This window comes from Triturus cristatus, chromosome 2_1, assembly GCF_964204655.1.
Source record: "Triturus cristatus chromosome 2_1, aTriCri1.1, whole genome shotgun sequence".
NCBI classification, from domain to species: domain Eukaryota; kingdom Metazoa; phylum Chordata; class Amphibia; order Caudata; family Salamandridae; genus Triturus; species Triturus cristatus.
The window spans coordinates 530,821,847-530,838,707 of record NC_140581.1 but is presented as its reverse complement, the minus strand read 5'-3'; the positions used below and the strand labels follow the sequence as shown (position 1 = coordinate 530,838,707).

At 43.6% G+C, this 16,861-nt stretch overlaps 1 protein-coding gene across 1 annotated transcript in view; it reads left to right on the top strand.

The window, feature by feature from the left end:
* Nucleotides 1-16,861, top strand: part of EDIL3 (EGF like and discoidin domains 3) — a 1,529,327-nt gene that overhangs the window by 77,469 nt on the left and 1,434,997 nt on the right. The gene's annotated exons all lie outside the window — the stretch shown is intronic.

Genomic DNA, 16,861 nt, shown 5'->3' with positions numbered 1-16,861 from the left:
ACTCAAATGGTCAACCTGGACAAATTTGAGGCAGAAGCATTCTCCTTACCCTGTGGAGTTCCGCAGGGGTCTTCAGTAAGTCCTACGCTTTTTAACATTGATGTGTCCTCACTGGCTCCTCTAATTGAATCCTTTGGTTTTAGTTTGACATCCTACGTGGATGACACCCAAATCGTGGTGGCAATACGACCTGAGTTGTTACAGGACACCACATCCAGATTGCAGGACTGTATGAACGCGATGGGGGCTTGGATGGCACAAAATTGCCTATAACTAAACTCCGTTAAAAACGGAGGTTGTGCTTTTCGGCAACAATCCTATTTCTGGACCCCTGACTGTTGGCCGAACTCCTTAGGTACGCTGCCCTCCCCGACTAGAAAGGTCAATAACTTGGGAGTGTTGATTGATGACACACTCAGTTTCAAAGACCAGGTGAACACCGTGGCATCAACCACATCGTACATCCTCAGATCTTGCAAAAAAAATAATGCCAATACTACCTAAAGATGCAAAACAAATGGTTGTCACTGCGTTAATAATGTCCGGACTGGACTATTGTAATAGTCTTTACCTCAAGTTACACGAAGGATCAATAAACAAACTACAAATTCTGCAGTATGCAGTGGCTAGACTCCTTACGGGCACTCCTAAGTATGTATCGGTTACAGCCATGATTAAAAAACTTAATTGGCTGTCGGTTAGGAAGTGCACCCAGTTCAAGGCCCTATGTCTGGTTTTTAGAGCTCGTCAGGGAACAGGGCTAGACTTTTTAAAACAACACTTCCGCTGGTACTCACCAAAAAGAGCACTTTGGTCATCAGATGCTAAATTGGTAGTGATGCCCTTGGTGAAAAAAGCCAACTGGGGTGGTAGAAGTTTAATAGCCAATGCAGCTAAGGCTTGGAATGCCCTCCAAATACATCTGAGACGCATGACCAATCTAATGGCCTTTAGGAAGGCATTCAAATCTTTTCACAAATTAGGCTGCTCAATACCCCAAACGCTTGATTCCCCGGTAGGTCTTCCCTTAACGCCAGGACACCTTCGGGTAACAGTTGCGCTCTACACATGCAATTAACATTAACATTAAGGTGAATTGTGTTCTTACAATTACACTTGTTGTCATTTTCGATTCCAACTAAAATCGAGAACGTTTCTGAAAATAGCTGGATTTCAACATTGGATTTCCAGATACATTTACATATAAAGTTGTTGAATTCAAAGAACAGTTGTGTGACAAATTAGGTTATTGTCGGGGGCAGAGGATGAGCCCTTTTCAAGCAACAACCACAATCCTTGTCAGGGTGTAGCACAAAAAGCCACTAAATTAACCTGTGCTTAACCATTTGGTTACGTGGCACTAAAGCAGTCAGGCTTAACTTAGAGGCAATGTGCAAAGTATTTATGCAGTACTTAAATGGTAAAAAAGTGAATACATAACAAAAAAAAACCTGCACCACTTTAGAAAGCTAAAGTACATTTTAATAAATTATTTGATGCAAAATGGCAAAAATCAAATCAGTAGAACTGGAATTTTTAATTTTTTTAAGTTTAAAGTGAAAAATAGCCTAATAGATCAAAGCACCAACTGGACATTTAGTGTCATGAAAGTTATGGTGAGCGCAAAACAGATACATGAAGTGGATTGGACCCGGTCCCCACTTACCTTCGCACTTAAAATATTTTTGGGAGAAAAATGACTAAGAATGAAAAGTTCAGAGGGTAAAGGCAGTAGCCAGAGTCCGAGAAGGAGGTATCATCGTCGGGGTGCCGCTGGACGAAGTCACGGTGAAGAGTTCTATGTTCCAATGTAGTCTCTTTCTTGGAAGTCAAACATTTCTTGCAGGATGAAGCTGCAGGCTGTAGCCAATGAGGGCTCCACAAGGCTGGATAACCATTGTACGAGGAACAGTTTAACATGATTTACTGCTGCTGAGAAGAATGTAGTGGGAGATACTGTGATGTCACGCTGACCAGAGATATACCTTGGGTGGATCAGTGAGCAGGTAGGTCCCAGTCTCCTCTTGGTTCTCAGAGTATGTTTTGGCTTTGGACTATATGGTCAACTTTAGCACAACTTCTAAGGGTCTAGGACTGGAGAGGAACCACCTGAAGGGTTAGGACCTACTCAGGCTGGGTCAAGGTGCGGGTTCAAGATGGTTGGAACCTTTTCTGTCCCTGCTTCTCTGATTAGGAAGCCAGACAACTAGCCCTTGCAATCACTTTGGAAGTACTAGGTTCAAGCAGAAAAGTAGGTTTCAAGCTGCAGAGCAGTCTCTGAGGGCAGAAGCCAAGCTTCAGGTAGCAGGGCAGTCCTCTGAAGTACACAGCAGGCCACAAGCAGCAGAGCAGTCCTCTGAGAGTTCTTTGATGGTCCAGAAGTGAACTGAAGAGTGGGTATGAGGGTTTCGATTTCATACCTGGTGCCAACGTTGAAGTGGAATAAACATCTGGAGTTTTTCCTCCATAGACGTGCCTAGAATTGCCTGTCTCCTTGCCATGGTCCTAGGATGTCTTGGTGCACACAAGGCTGTTTTGAAATTCTTTGTGTGTGGGCTGACAGCTACTTTTAAGTGTAAGTGGGGCTGTGCCCAGCTCTACCCTCCTGTCCTGGCAGGATGGCCCATCTTGCCAAAACCCAGTCCCCCAATTGTGTGGCAGTCTCGGAGGAATATACAAAGGCTAACTCCCAACTACACCTGGTAATGTGACCCAGGAACAGACTGCAGGCATCAACTGGTTAACACAAAAATGCCAACTTTCCAGAAGTGAAAATGAGAACTGGATGTGATGCACTCCTTCCCTTTCGTTTTTCTGAATTTTTAAAATCTTGACATGCAAGCTCAGAAATGTGCTTTGTCCTAAGGCACGAATTGCATATCAAGAAAATATCTGGTGTGCCATCACACACCAGTTTCAGGTCGCACTGCTGATCAACTGTCTCAGTAAACCATCATTTAGTCTTTCAAGTAATCATATTCCTGCATTGTTGTCTGTTTAACCTCATAATTCAAACGGAGGCAATGTGATGTAAAAACCTTTTATTGCTTCAAGAATGCCCATCTGGGCTTTTTCCAACAGCTCAGTAAATCACTTTCCATTGCAAGTAAACAAATTCGGAGTCCACTCAATGCATTTCAGGCTATTCGCCCTTCGACAGGGGTAACTGGACCTCAAATTTAAAAATAGCCTATCAGAAATAATTTGCTACAAACATATTAATACGGTACATCTAGTACTCAAACATTTGTTTGTGCCTAAAAATGTGCATTCATAATATCCAATAACAACATAAAACAATTAAAATATGCACCTATTTATCCATGGTCAAAGAAACAAGATCAACACATTATGTTGAACCAAAAAGTAATGTGTGCCTCTCCTTAAATAATTAAACAAAAGCATGCACAATGCGCCACATGCACCAACCACCCACCTCAATAACACTGCAAGCGTTAGTTGTACTTCACCTCTGTCCCAGCCTCCCCGTCTTCGGTGTACTGCTTGTTCGAGACTGGATAAAACAACCCAACCTTGTTGGCTTTTATGACTCTCTGCGCTTTACTACCCCTAATAGGTGATAATGTGCCTGTGCTCTCTTCTGGAAATATGGAAACTTTGGCTTACACCCAACTGGCATATTTAATTTACTTGTAAGTCCCTATTAAAGTGATACTACATGTATTCAGGGCCTGTAATTAAATGCTACTAGTGTGCCTGCAACACTTATTTTGCCACCCACTTAAGTTGCCCCTTAAAAACTTGTCTCAGGTCTCTCATTGAAGCCTGCATGTGCAGTTTTACACTACCATTTCGACCTGGCAAAATAAACATTGTGCCGTGCCTTATCCTTACTTACAGGTAATCCCTAGGTTAGGCCCGAAACATTCCTTAGGGCAGTGTAAGATGTTTTTAAAAAAAAGCTGGACACCTACTTTTAAGTTTTACAAGTCCTGGTAGTGAAAAACTTTCTAATTAGTTTTTCACTATTACAAGGTCGACCTCTCCCATATGATAAAATCGGGCTACCTTATTGCATTTAATAAGTGATAATGTTTGATTGAGAGCAGGTAGGAATGTCCTGTTTGGTATCTGAGTAATTGTAATTTAAAAGGCTCTTTAATGGTAAAGTCAGATTTTAAGTCACAATTTTGAAAATTCCACTTTTAGAACATTTGGCATTTTCTTGTCCTAACCATTTAGTGCCTGAAGCCTGTTTCCTCGGTCACATGACTAGGTGTAGGTGTAGTTGGCAGCTTGGCCTTTGCGTATTCCTACCAGACAGCCATGCAATAGAGGTTCTGGGTGTTGATGGTCTATCCCGACTGGATGAGAGGGGCGGGACTGTCATCTGTCACACTTGCACTTTTAAGACACACACACACAAAGGAATTCATACTAGCTTATTGTCCCTGCAGACAGACTGGGACCAGGGCAGGGAGGTGGGGAATTTCAGACACTTATGTAGGGGGAAGACTCCAGAAGACTCTTACATTTAAAGTGGGCACCAGGCATGAAAAGGTGGTCCTCAGAAGCTGTACACTTCTGGACCTGTGGATACTATAGAACAAAGACTGCTGCACTACCAGAAGACTGCCCTGAAATGAAATGAAAAAAAACTTATATAGCACTCTGAACCAAGAGGTATGAAGGCGCTGAGTCTGAGGAACTTCCGAACCCCATTGGGGAAAAGCCCACCCCAAGAAAATGAGAGAACAAAGGGCAGTATCACCGCCAAGAGAGGGGAAGACAAGAGGGACTTAAAACAGGGTCCAGGAGAGAGAGAGAATAACCTTAGAGGCAAAATGGAAGGTCTGTAAGTTTTTTTCTGAAAGAAGCAAAGGAGTTGAGCCTTGCAATGTAGGTTGGCTTTGTGTTCCATAGCTTGGAGGCAGCAGTGGAGAGGGAACGTGCTTTCAACATTTTGGAGCTGTAACTTTCCTATTTGAGGCTGATCTTAACAATCTAGTGGGTCTGTACCAATGGAAGGATGACCTAGTAGCTAATGAGCCCTTTTGGTATAAGGCTAGCTGCTCTAAACATCACCCATTTCCTGGCAGGAAGCCAATGAAGACTATGAATCCTTTCCTCACTGAGAGAACGTTTGGGATGCTCATATTAAGCGTGCAGCCGCATTTTGAACCACACAGAGTTTGTTCAAGGAGCTGCTGTTTATATTGAGGTGTAGTGCATTACAGTAATCTGTTTGTGAGGTGATCAGTATGATAGCTACTGACTAGCAAAGTTCCTCGTAAATAAACGGGAAGATCTTCTTGAGGGATTTAATGATTAAGAAACAGGAACTCGTGGTACAGTTTACCTGCAGATTCAAGTTAGGAGAGGTGTCAAACAAAATCCCTAGTTTTTTTACTGACTTCACGGGTGTGGTGTGAGTCCAATTTAATTCCGACCACCACAACTCTGGCCAGATAGTGTTGGGCTCCAAAGACCATAACTCTGCTCTTTTCAGCATTAAGTTTGAGGAAGTTAAGTTTAAGGAAGTTCTACTTCTTCAAGCTACCAACACCAGCCATACACAGTTTAAATGTTGCTGACTTCTCAGGTAGGTTGTTGGCGAAAGACACAATAGTTTGCATGTTATTGGCATATGACAAAACCTGCAATCCAAAGGATTCCATTGTAGACGTACAAGTTAAAAAGAGTGGGACTAAGTGAGGAGGCTTGCAGCACCCCACAAGGTAAGCTGAATGCCTTAACCCTGAACTGACCCCAGTTCACTATCTGATGCCTCTCAACAAAAAAAAGTGAAGCAGGTCCAGCGCCTTGGCCCCAACCCCTATTTATTGTAGTAGTTTGACCATGCATGCAGGCGAGATGGTGTTGAAGGCTTCCAATAGGTCCAATAGGACCAAGACAGCTATCCCGCCCTGATCAACCTGCATTCTGTTAGAGTCATTTGTTGCAATTTTTGCGTACTCTGTGCTCTGGCCAATCCTGAACCATTGTGATGTGGGTCCAAAAGGTCATGGTTAGTGATAAAGTTTACTAACTCTAGCTTCAGATGTTTTTCAAGAATTATTTCTGGGGTAGGGCGCAACGAGATCAGACGGTAGTTTATCAGCTCTTCAGGGTCTGTTTTGGACTTTTTAGGCAACAGAATAATAATTGCTTCCTTCCAGTTCCTGGGGAAGATTCCAGAAGTCAAACTATGATTGAAGATTTTTTCCAAAATCCCTGCTACTAGATCAGGGGCCAGTTGCAGAATTTTAGGAGGACATGGCTCAGTGGTAGAACCTGATTTAATACTCATTGGCATCTCCTTATCCTGCTGTGTTGTAATCTGTGCAAAAGCCTGCAACAGGGGAGCTGAGGTGAAGTGCCTCTAGAGCTGTGTTCAGCTCCTCAAGGATCTAAGTGGTATTAAATAAGAAATATATGTTCATGATTTTGTCTCAGAAAAAAGTTTAAAGGTTATCACAGAAAGTTGGGAGGCATTAGTCTGCTGCTTTCTGGTGGGATTAGACAAGCTTTCAACAACTTTAAAGAGTTTCTTAGTGGAATTGCTGGCTGACCTAATTTTGATTGGGTAATAAGAGGACTTAGCCTCGATGATTGTAATTGTGTATGGAGCTAATAGGACTCTGTGCTTGTCCTTCTCATTAGGAGCTAAGCTAACATGCCACTTTTGCTCCTGCCTACAACATTGCTGCTCAGCTCTCTGAGTTTTTCAGAGTAACCCCCATAGGTGCTACCTTGTCTAAGGCTGACTTAAGCCAGTCAGCGACAGCTTCCACCAGATAGCCTGAGTCACACTATACATCAGATATTGAGGTGTTAAGAGCTGATTGAAGCTCTTCTGAAGTAATCTTGGTCCAGTTTCTGTAGACTTGTGGCCCATTATGTGGTTGTTTCAGATTGCTTACTGGGGGGAGAGAGAAGACATAAAGAGTACCACCTGGTGGTCTGACCAGCTAAGGGGAAGAGTATCTTTAACATGACAGTCAGCAGCATTGGTAAAAATCCCATTCATGGTGTCTTGCGCTATGAGTGGTGGTGTGAACTAGCTGGTTAAAGCCAAAATTGGCCATAAGGTCCAACAGCAGGGTGGAGTCTTTATTAGTGGAAGCATCCAAAGGAAAATTAAAGTCACCTAAGATGGTAAAATTGGTAAACAGTTCCTGAGCCTGTCCTGACATATTAAGAAACTTCGTCCGTGGACCTGGTGGGCAGTAAATCAGAAGGCCAGAGATGATGGCCTTAGCATTCGGTTTTAGTCAGAAAATGTAGCTTCACAAACCTCGTTCCGAAGTTTGGATAGCTGCTCAAGCAAACAGTTCAGGTATTCCTTACTAAATATGGCTTCTCCACTGCTTATCCGGTTTTGTCGGTCTAGATGGGAGATCATGGCGCACCCTCTGCATGCGTCCCTGCTACGGCCGTGTATTTAATGGCAGAGCTCATTGACTTAAGTGTCTGCACCTGCTTCCTGGTAGAACTGCGACTGTGAAATGGCACATTCACGCCAAGATCATGCCGCCACACCGATTACTAACGCAAAGCTCTGGTAAACCCAACTCCTCTCACTACAGCGACTGCCAACAATTTGAGATCTGTACTTTGCCCTACAGCATTGCGAGCCCATGGTGATCGCCAGCGCGAATCTCCAGCAATGACCCTCTGCGAAGCCTAACATGGTCTTTGCGCTACAGTGTCGAATGTCCATTAAACCCCGCCTGCTTTTCACGATACAGCGATAGCCATCTGCAGTGATCTCCCGGCTCCTCATGGCCTCCTCCACTGCAAAATGGACTCCTCATGCTGGACGTTAGAAGGTAACATTTTTCAGTGGGACTACCCTAGTCCTTGTATCTGGCCCAAACTCTATTATGGTCAGCCTGAACGGGTGTTTTTCAAACGGTCTCGCATGACCAGATAACCACAAGTGGTGCTTTGAGGCGCTATACTTACCTTAAATCTGTGAAATTGCATATAGCTGGTTCTACTGATTGGAGTTTTGTCATTTTGGTGTCAAATTTTTTATTACATTTTAATCTATGTTTCTAAATTAAGTGTGGGATTTCTCTTGTGTTGTTTTTACTTTTTATTACCAATTGGTAGCTTGATACAAAAGGAATCAGGCTTAACTTATAGGCAATGTGTAAACTATTCATGCAGCTTCAGAGAATTAAGTACTGGTTTAAATACTGATATTTGGTGGCGCACCCTGACAAGGATTGTGGCTGTTGCTGAAGAAGGGCTCCCCCCCCCCCCTCCAAACCAACAGCCCAATTTCTCACAAGGGGGTTAAAACACTTCTTTTGAAAACCAGCCACTTAGGGTCGGGATGGGCCCATGCTTCCATCACCGAAAGGGAGGATAGTGGGTACCAGGATAAGACAACAGCTGTACCATAAAGGTGAATATAAACAGTGGAGCACATTCCACTATAGGCAGGGTGTATCCTAGCCAAGACGACTTCCCATTCAGGTCCAATACACTTGAATATAGAAGATTTGTGGACTTCTTGTCACACTTTGCTCACATCTCAGAACTTCCATAGTTGGTGGCACAATGGGAGCTGCAGTGCACTAGTAACATTTAACTTATAGGCACTAGGTACACTTCATACCATATACTTTGGACTAAGTTAATTATGCCAACTAGTAGTGTAGCCAAATCAACATGCTTTAAGGTTCGTGGCACATGGATTGGGACCTTGTTTACAGAGCCACTGTGCACAGAGTCAACAAAACAGCAGTATTAGTTAACAAAATATGGTTGTGATCATGCAATTAGAGGCATTTTCCTACATGAAAAATCATACAAATATACGGGAATGGATCCAGTTTGCAACAGTCTCTAAAAATAACTCATGTGGAGCCATTTCCTTAGGGTCCGACTATGCCACATGAAAAACTAAAAATCTGTCCCAGCGGGGATCTAGACAAAGGGTCTTATTCCTCGTAATCCCAAGGTAGCGACACCAGTTTAGGGTCTACCTTGTTTTTGAGCACACCAAATCTGTCCCAGAGTAGTGCTATATTTTCAGTGTAAGAGGCCATCGCTTTGGATTGGGAGCACCTCAAGGTATGCTAGAAAAAGAAAAATACAATGGAACCTACGATTCAAAGGAATAATGGCAGATGCACAGATAGTGCGGGTGTTCCTCCTTAAAACACCATATTAACATACATAAGAACATACATATAAACTTGATTTAAAATATCCTACTAAACATACCCTAAATTCTGGTTTTAAAGTAGATACTCGTTCCATGGCAGAAAACCCCCAAATAAAAATGGAAATAGTGTTACTACTTGATCTGTCAGCAGCCTTTGACACCATGAATCACAGACTGCTAATGGATCACTTGGGCAGGATAGGGGTGACCGGAACAGCTTATGAGTTAAACTCTTTCCTCACCAGTTGCGAGCAATCAGTACGACTTGGGCACTTCATCTGTCTTCCTTTCTCTCTTCTGTGCAGGGTCCCCCAAGCGTCCTCTCTTAGCTCCACTCTCTTTAATATATATGTCACCCCCTGGGCAGAACTGATTGAATCCTATGGCTTTGCTATGTCTTCCTCTGTCGAAGAAACACAAATTGTCATTTCACTGGCCACAGAGGATAAGGAGGTTGCGGCCAGATTGAGTGACTGCATGATGGTAGTCAGACTGTGGATGTCTATGAACTGCCTCAACTCAACTCTAGTAAAATGGAGGTATTGTTGTTTGGGGCTCAGCCTTCCTTCTGGTCTCTTCAATGGTGGCCATCAGAACTAGGCTCACTCCGCTCCCCAGTGAGATTGGTGAATAACCTGGGAGTTCTTCTAAATGACAAATTGTCCTATGTTAATCAGGTTAGTGCAGTTACCTTAGCTGCCTTTTTTTGCCCTTAAAATGATCAAGAAAATTCTTCCTTCCATTCCTGCCCACTTGCAAAAAACAGCGGTCACTTCACTGGTGGTGTCGAAGATCAACTATTGCAATTGGCTATATCTGAATGGGCATCAAAACATTCTAAATAAATTGCAGACCTTGCAGAATGCTTCAGCTCATGCTCTCTGCATATTTCCAAAGTACCAATTAAGATAATCAAGAAACTAAACTGGGTACCGATAGGCAGAAGATTACCTTCAAAGTGATTTGTACAGTGGATAAAGCACTTCTAGAGCAAGGACCATTTTTTAGTTAGAGAAAGCTTCTCCTGGTACACACCAAGCAGGTCACCATGCTCAGCCTCTGCCAAATTGATGGCAATTTCTAGATTCAAGCATGTGAATTGGGGCGGCAGAGGCTTTGTGCTTGGGGCGTCAAAGGCCTGGAAGGCCTTTCTCTTGTACATCGGAACTATGCCTAATCTCCTGGCCTTCAGAAAATCCCTGAACACATGGCTCTTCTCTTCTTGCTAAATTATCCTGTACCGGATCTAGAGTGTCGGCTACTTCAGCAAGCGTCAAGATGCCTTTTTTGGTATTTGAGCGCTTTGAAAGAACATCTAACATAACATATAGCGTCATTAGGATGGCATCCATTCAGAAACAGGACCACCCGAATACAAGTCGGCGGTCCCACCAGCCGAATTAGGATGTGACCGCACACGCTGCTGTATGAAAAATATACATTACACATAGCCCTGCAATACGTGGCAGGCACCATGCGGTGCCTGCCTCATGGTGCAGGGAAATGTAGGGGGCACCATCAGTGCCCTCCAGGGCCCATGTCAGAGGCCCAGGTTGGAATGGGGTCCCCTAATGGGCCCCCAATGTCCCTTTACATCTGCCTTTTCATGGTGGGTTCATCGCCATGAAAGGGCCAGCAGAAAGGAACATTGTAATACCTATGACGTGCCTGGCAGGTACCGTCACCATTGTAAGTATTACTTCACCTCCGACAGTCCAACGTCGTCTGCAAGCCATCCTGATGTGGTGGGCGGAAAATAGCATTACGATGGCGGTGGGACCGCCACTGACGGGCTGTCGGTGGCAGTCTCACCGTCATCGTTATCAGGCCCATAATGACTACAAAGCCCACATCGTAGTCGAGCAGAGTTTTATGATATGTTTGACCAGCTCCGTCAAGCAGGTGTTCTGCAATTTAGCCCGAAAATACGTTTACATGGTAGGTGCATTCTCATCTTGCATTGGTGTTTATCCCTTGCACAGTGGCTCAGTATTCTGATTTATTTAGAGGTTATGCAGAACTAGATAATAATACTGGTGTCAACAGAAGCACCTTTGTTCAATGCAGTTTAATGTAAGCTTTTCAATTTCACATTCTTTACTATTCCAAAAACCGGCCCTGCACGTTTGTTTATTTCAATTCCAGCATGTGAAAGCTCTCACCCAGTGCCTTAACTTATAAACAGTGTGGATGAATTAAGATGGACTAATTTGCCTGCAATGAATAGAACATTAGGCAGAAAACAAGGAGTTTGAAAGATGTGTGAAGAATCCTTAATGAGATGCCATTGTTCAGTTTTATTCTTCTAGAAGTGAACTACTGAAACTGACTATACAAACTGGATGAGTGTGGCAGCAGGCTCGCATTTCTGCCTCAACCACCTTAGGGGGTTTAAGTTTTGTTAATGTAATATGAACTATGAGCGATGCTTATCTCGCATAATTGGGGCAAGCTTTAAAACACATTTTAGTTGACGTGTTCTAGAATGAGTATGCTGGGCAAAAAAGGCTATTTTTTCATGATTGAGGGGTGTACAATTCTAAGATTAATAGTTAAAGCTTGAGAAATTATATGTGGTGATCAAAAATGAAAAATAGCTCTGCTGGTATGACCATCTAAAGTGCTCGCTACAACCATTCCTGTACAACTTTCAGGTGCCAAAATGCCCTGATTGTAAAAATGAGTACTGTCAAATCTTAGCTTTTCAATTTAGGTGCAACAACCTGTGGAGGCATGGAGATCGATAAATACTTTGGAGACTGCTGTAATCTACAAAAAACAGCATGTTAATTTGATGCTACATACATCAGCATGGATTTATGAACAGCTACTACTGGACAAAAGGCTGCGAAAGAGGGAGAAGCCACAGCCCTCCTTAGACGGGGTGTCCAAACGCTGATCCAGGAAAGACCAGATCCATGTAGGAATATGTAGATATCCACACAAAATAGACTGGTGTACCACGAATCTAAATGGACAAAATATAGATTGTCTGTGGTTAAGCAGAAAATCTGGAATGGATCTTGCCCTGCAAAACACACAAGATGATGGACGGAATGTTGCACATTGGCAAAACATTCACCCCCAGTCACAGATCTGGGTTTAATCCATCGTTATTTTGCTTACCATGCCACCCCAGTTCAGACATGGCCATATGCAAATCAGTCTTGACCCTGTGCCTCATGGGAATAGTCCAGCCCGAGCTGCCAAGCCATATCTTCCCTGGACCGGAATCAAGCATCCTAGGACCGGTTTCGGGGTTTCACCCCTCTTCAGCCAGGATAGCTTGACTCCAGTGGCGTAGTGAGCACGGGACCCACGTCTGGGCATACCCTTCCCACACAGGGAAACAGCAAAACACACAAGATGATGGTTGGAATGTTGCACATTGGCAAAACATTCACCCCCAGTCACAGATCTGGGTTTAATCCATCGTTATTTTGCTCACCACGCCACCCCAGTTCAGGCATGGCCATATGCAAATCAGTCTTGACCCTGTGCCTCATGGGAACAGTCCAGCCCAAACTGCCAAGCCATGTCTTCCCTGGACCGGAATCAAGCATCCTAGGACCGGATTCGGGGTTTCACCCCTCTTCAGCCAGGATAGCTTGACTCCAGTGGCGTAGTGAACACGGGACCCACGTCTGGGCATACCCTTCCCACACAGCGCAAACAGCAAAACACACAAGATGATGGACGGAATGTTGCACATTGGCAAAACATTCTTGCCCTCCCATCTTGAATAAAAAGAAATCTTAAACTATTGGAGCTTGGCACTGAATTGATCTCATAAAAAGAAGACAAGCATAAAAGGGAGAGAAAAGAGAGAGAAAGTATTATTCACTACAGGGTCCAAAGCGCCGATCATTTTCATCTATGACAGTAATTCACAAATCTAATGGCACAATAGTCGAAGGATATGTGGCGATTGATGTTTGGAATGGGTGGAAATGAGGGTAAGAAATGTAAAAATAATATTGATTGGGTAAATAACACTTCATGAGCATGTTAATAGGTGGAAGCAGCCTTCCTTTGTGCTGGAAAATTTCAGACATGCAGAGTACATAAAAAAGGTAACTTAGTGTCAGACTACTATGGCGGTCAGATGAGCATTCGAATGCCATTGTTGCGGGATGGTAACCGCCCGACAAGTAGTCTGTGCTTTCATAAAACATATTTCAATGCAACCGCCCTGTAGGCGGTCATAAACATCGATATTTCTATTGTGGCTAGTGCTGCAGCCTGTAAAATGGCAGCAGAACAAGCCGCAATGGAAAAAGTGATGTTTTGAAACATCAATGCCCTGTGTGCCAGGCACCAAGTGGTGCCTGGAACTCAGGGCATGGATGTTTGGGGGGGGGATCACAGATGCCCCCCGGGCCTAATAGTGGAGACCCACGAAGGATGGGAGCCCCTCCCTTTCCGACAGCCTTTCTATGGCAGTCGAACCACCATGGAAAGGCTGTCGGAGAGGGATATCGTAATTCCTATGGCGGTGTGTGAGCAGGCACTGCTATTATTGAAAGGGAACATGATCTGAACGATGGTCCAACGGACTTCTTGAGCCCGTCGGAAGAGTTGGTTGGTCCCTTTGACCGATGCGGTCTGACCGACCGCATCATAATGCGGTGGTTGAACCTCTCTGTTGGATGTAGTGGGACTGCCACTGACAGCCTGTCGGTGGCGGTCCCACTGACATCCTAATGAGACTCTTGGCTGGAAAAATGCAAAAACATGTATCTACTAGGGGAATGCAAATTTGACTGACTTCTGGTGCCCTTTGCAGTAAGAATAAACTAAGTCTCCTTTTGCTATTTCTCAGCCTCCCACACAATTTCATACCTAGATCTTCCTTCACCTTCCACCTTAGGTGAACACAAAGTGTTGCAGTCAAGATTTACTTTCACACAATGTCCCGCTGATAGATATTATATGAGCGAAAATCATTCCTGCTGACGGACATGAAGATAAACTTTGATCCTGCAGAAGTTGGAAAACATTAGCTGTTGGTAGCGAAAAGGTTGCTGATAGGCCTGGGCAAAAATTTCGTTCCGTTCGCGGAAATTGCGATAATTTGACATTTTTGCGTTCCGCGGAGAGCGCGAAAATGTCAAAAATTCCGGTTTCCGCAGCTTGGCGATAATTTGTTTCTTGCTCGCGCTGTAAAATGATACATTCTCGCGCGCGCGCGATCGCCTTACCTGAATCCCTGCGTTCGCCGACAAGTTTTCTTGATCCGGTCGCGTTCTCCATGAGATGTTGTATTGTTTTTAGCCATTTGCGCTGTCTCGCGACAGTTCGCGCCCGCAGTGACGTCATGCGTCGCGCGATCACGTCTTTCTTCTCGCGATCATGCACCGCGAGAACAACTCAAAACAAGATGGCCGCGCCCGCAAGCAGCCACATGGGTAAGTTGGCGACCCGCAACCATGCAGAAAATCGCGCGAACATGCCGGAAAAAAACTTCCGCATCTTCGCGATATTTCTGCTTGTTTGCGATAATTTTAAACATTCTCGCGATAATTTGCGAAGGTTAATTCCGCAAATTCCGCCCACCCCTAGTTGCTGATTTAGCCTATGTGGGCAATGTTAAAATGTAAATAAATTATAGTATATCTACCTAGTGCATGAAATGTAAAGAGTTATAACTGTGGAATCCCAAAGCCTTTCTTAGGGACTCTCAGTCAATGTTCTCAAATGCCTCGGTTGTAATTACCATGTTCTGTCTCCTCACTCATTATTGGAGACTCTTTTTCATCCCTGTTTTCTCCCTTCTTCACTTTTTCTCTTCCTTCTTACACTCTCCCTGCTTGTCTCGTTCTTGTTGGTCAGTCTGATGCTGAAAAGAAGTCCTGGTCTGCAACATGAGGGCCACTGACTAACTCTTACAATCACCTGCACACAATAAACCCTGCACACAATAATGTTTTATTAGTATACAAATCCTGAAAAAAATCCAAATTTGTTTATGAGCTTTATTATTATCTCTGTAGAAATTACGACACATACCTAAGCTTCCTTTCTGGTCTAAGAAGGGCACATTTTGAGGCCAGAGCTTCAAAGTACGCCAGGAAGTATGGTTAGTTTGTTTGCTGTTGCAATTGAAGCTTCATAAAACTTTGAGATCTGAGAACTGAATTAAAAATCACGATTCAACAATGTATCCTTTCAAAGTCTGTGCTGGCCATCCCTCCTCTGACCTTGAAAGGGCTGACTACAAATGTCTGAGGATAGGAAAGGGATTATGAAACAAGGCACACTGAATACTTTCTGATAAAACGCACCTATTGAAAAAACAAAATAGTGTAATTCAACAAAATATCAGATTGCATTTAATACGCATGGAGTGGAAGACACTCTTACACGTCCTGAGGCACCACTGTGGCAGAATTACTGTCAACATCGATGCACAACCCTCCATATGGGCAGACTGGTACATCACAGGGTATTACTGAAGTGGACCATTTACTGGTGAATGGATCAATAAAGGCCTTTATTAACCTCTCTGAAGAGTACAGATTGCCCAGATCCCAAATCTGGAGATACCTGTAGATGAGTCACCCTTTCACTCACCTTAGAGGACAAGCAAATGGCTCCATACTCCCTTGTCACTTTGTGTCTACTTGGTAGGATGGGGTCACTATAAGAAACTGAGTACAGGACTCAACCATCTCATCATTCCCAAACTGTTCTCTGATCTTCTGGAACAACTTATCCACCGTCAGTGGCAGTATCAGTTTCACCTCGCTTGTTCTTCATCCAATTGGCCGCAACTTATCGCTAGAGACCATAGAGAAGCATGAAAGACATTTGGCTCCATTTTAAAAATCCTCCAAGATTGCCATTTGACTCTAGGCACATCATTTTTCAAGGCAAAACTGACAAATGCATCCAATTGCTGGAGGTGTGAACTAATGGAATGCCGTATTCTACATGTCCTCTGGTTATGACGTACTTCTTTCTTACTGGACACAGATACGGTGAGTTCTTAACGCCACTTATCATTGCGATTTTGCCCAGTCAGCCGCCCTTTCCATGTGGCACAATACTCAGGACATTCCTGCTCTCACCAGACATGAGAAAAGGTGGATGGGCACTGCCTTGGCATCAGCAAAGCTTTTTATTCTACAGAACAGGTGAAAATATACTGCCATCCTCTCGAGTACTAATTGTACTTTATGGCAACAAGAAGAATCCATGAACATCTGATATACAGACTGAATGACCAGGCACAGCCTTTTCTGGAGATTTGTGGTGTCTACGTGTCCGCTAGTTGAGGGGACCCACCAGCCTGACTGACCTGCTCTTGGATGGCTCTCTGCTGTTCTCGCTTGGATGGTTTCTGGATAGGCTTAGTGTGTCCTAGAAGAAGACTTCTTCAAACTGCAATAGATTTTGCCTTTATAGGATATTGTGTAATATGTTTGCTTACCGACTAGCCCAAGCAGATATTGTTCCACATTGTTCTCTACCATTTCTAGCCGATTGATATTCGTTGGTATGAAATGCTTCATTCCTTTAGTTTGTTTGCTCTGTTGTACTGATTTCCACCTACTAGTATACTTATTGGAAAACTGTTTTTAATATTTGTATGGTTCTCCTTGATGAATATACTAATAAAGATTGCATAAACACCATTCACAGAGCATTTTAGAACATTTCAAAACACAATTTGTTGGTCCTTGGATTTATTAGTTTTTTAACAGTTTTTCCAAGGGG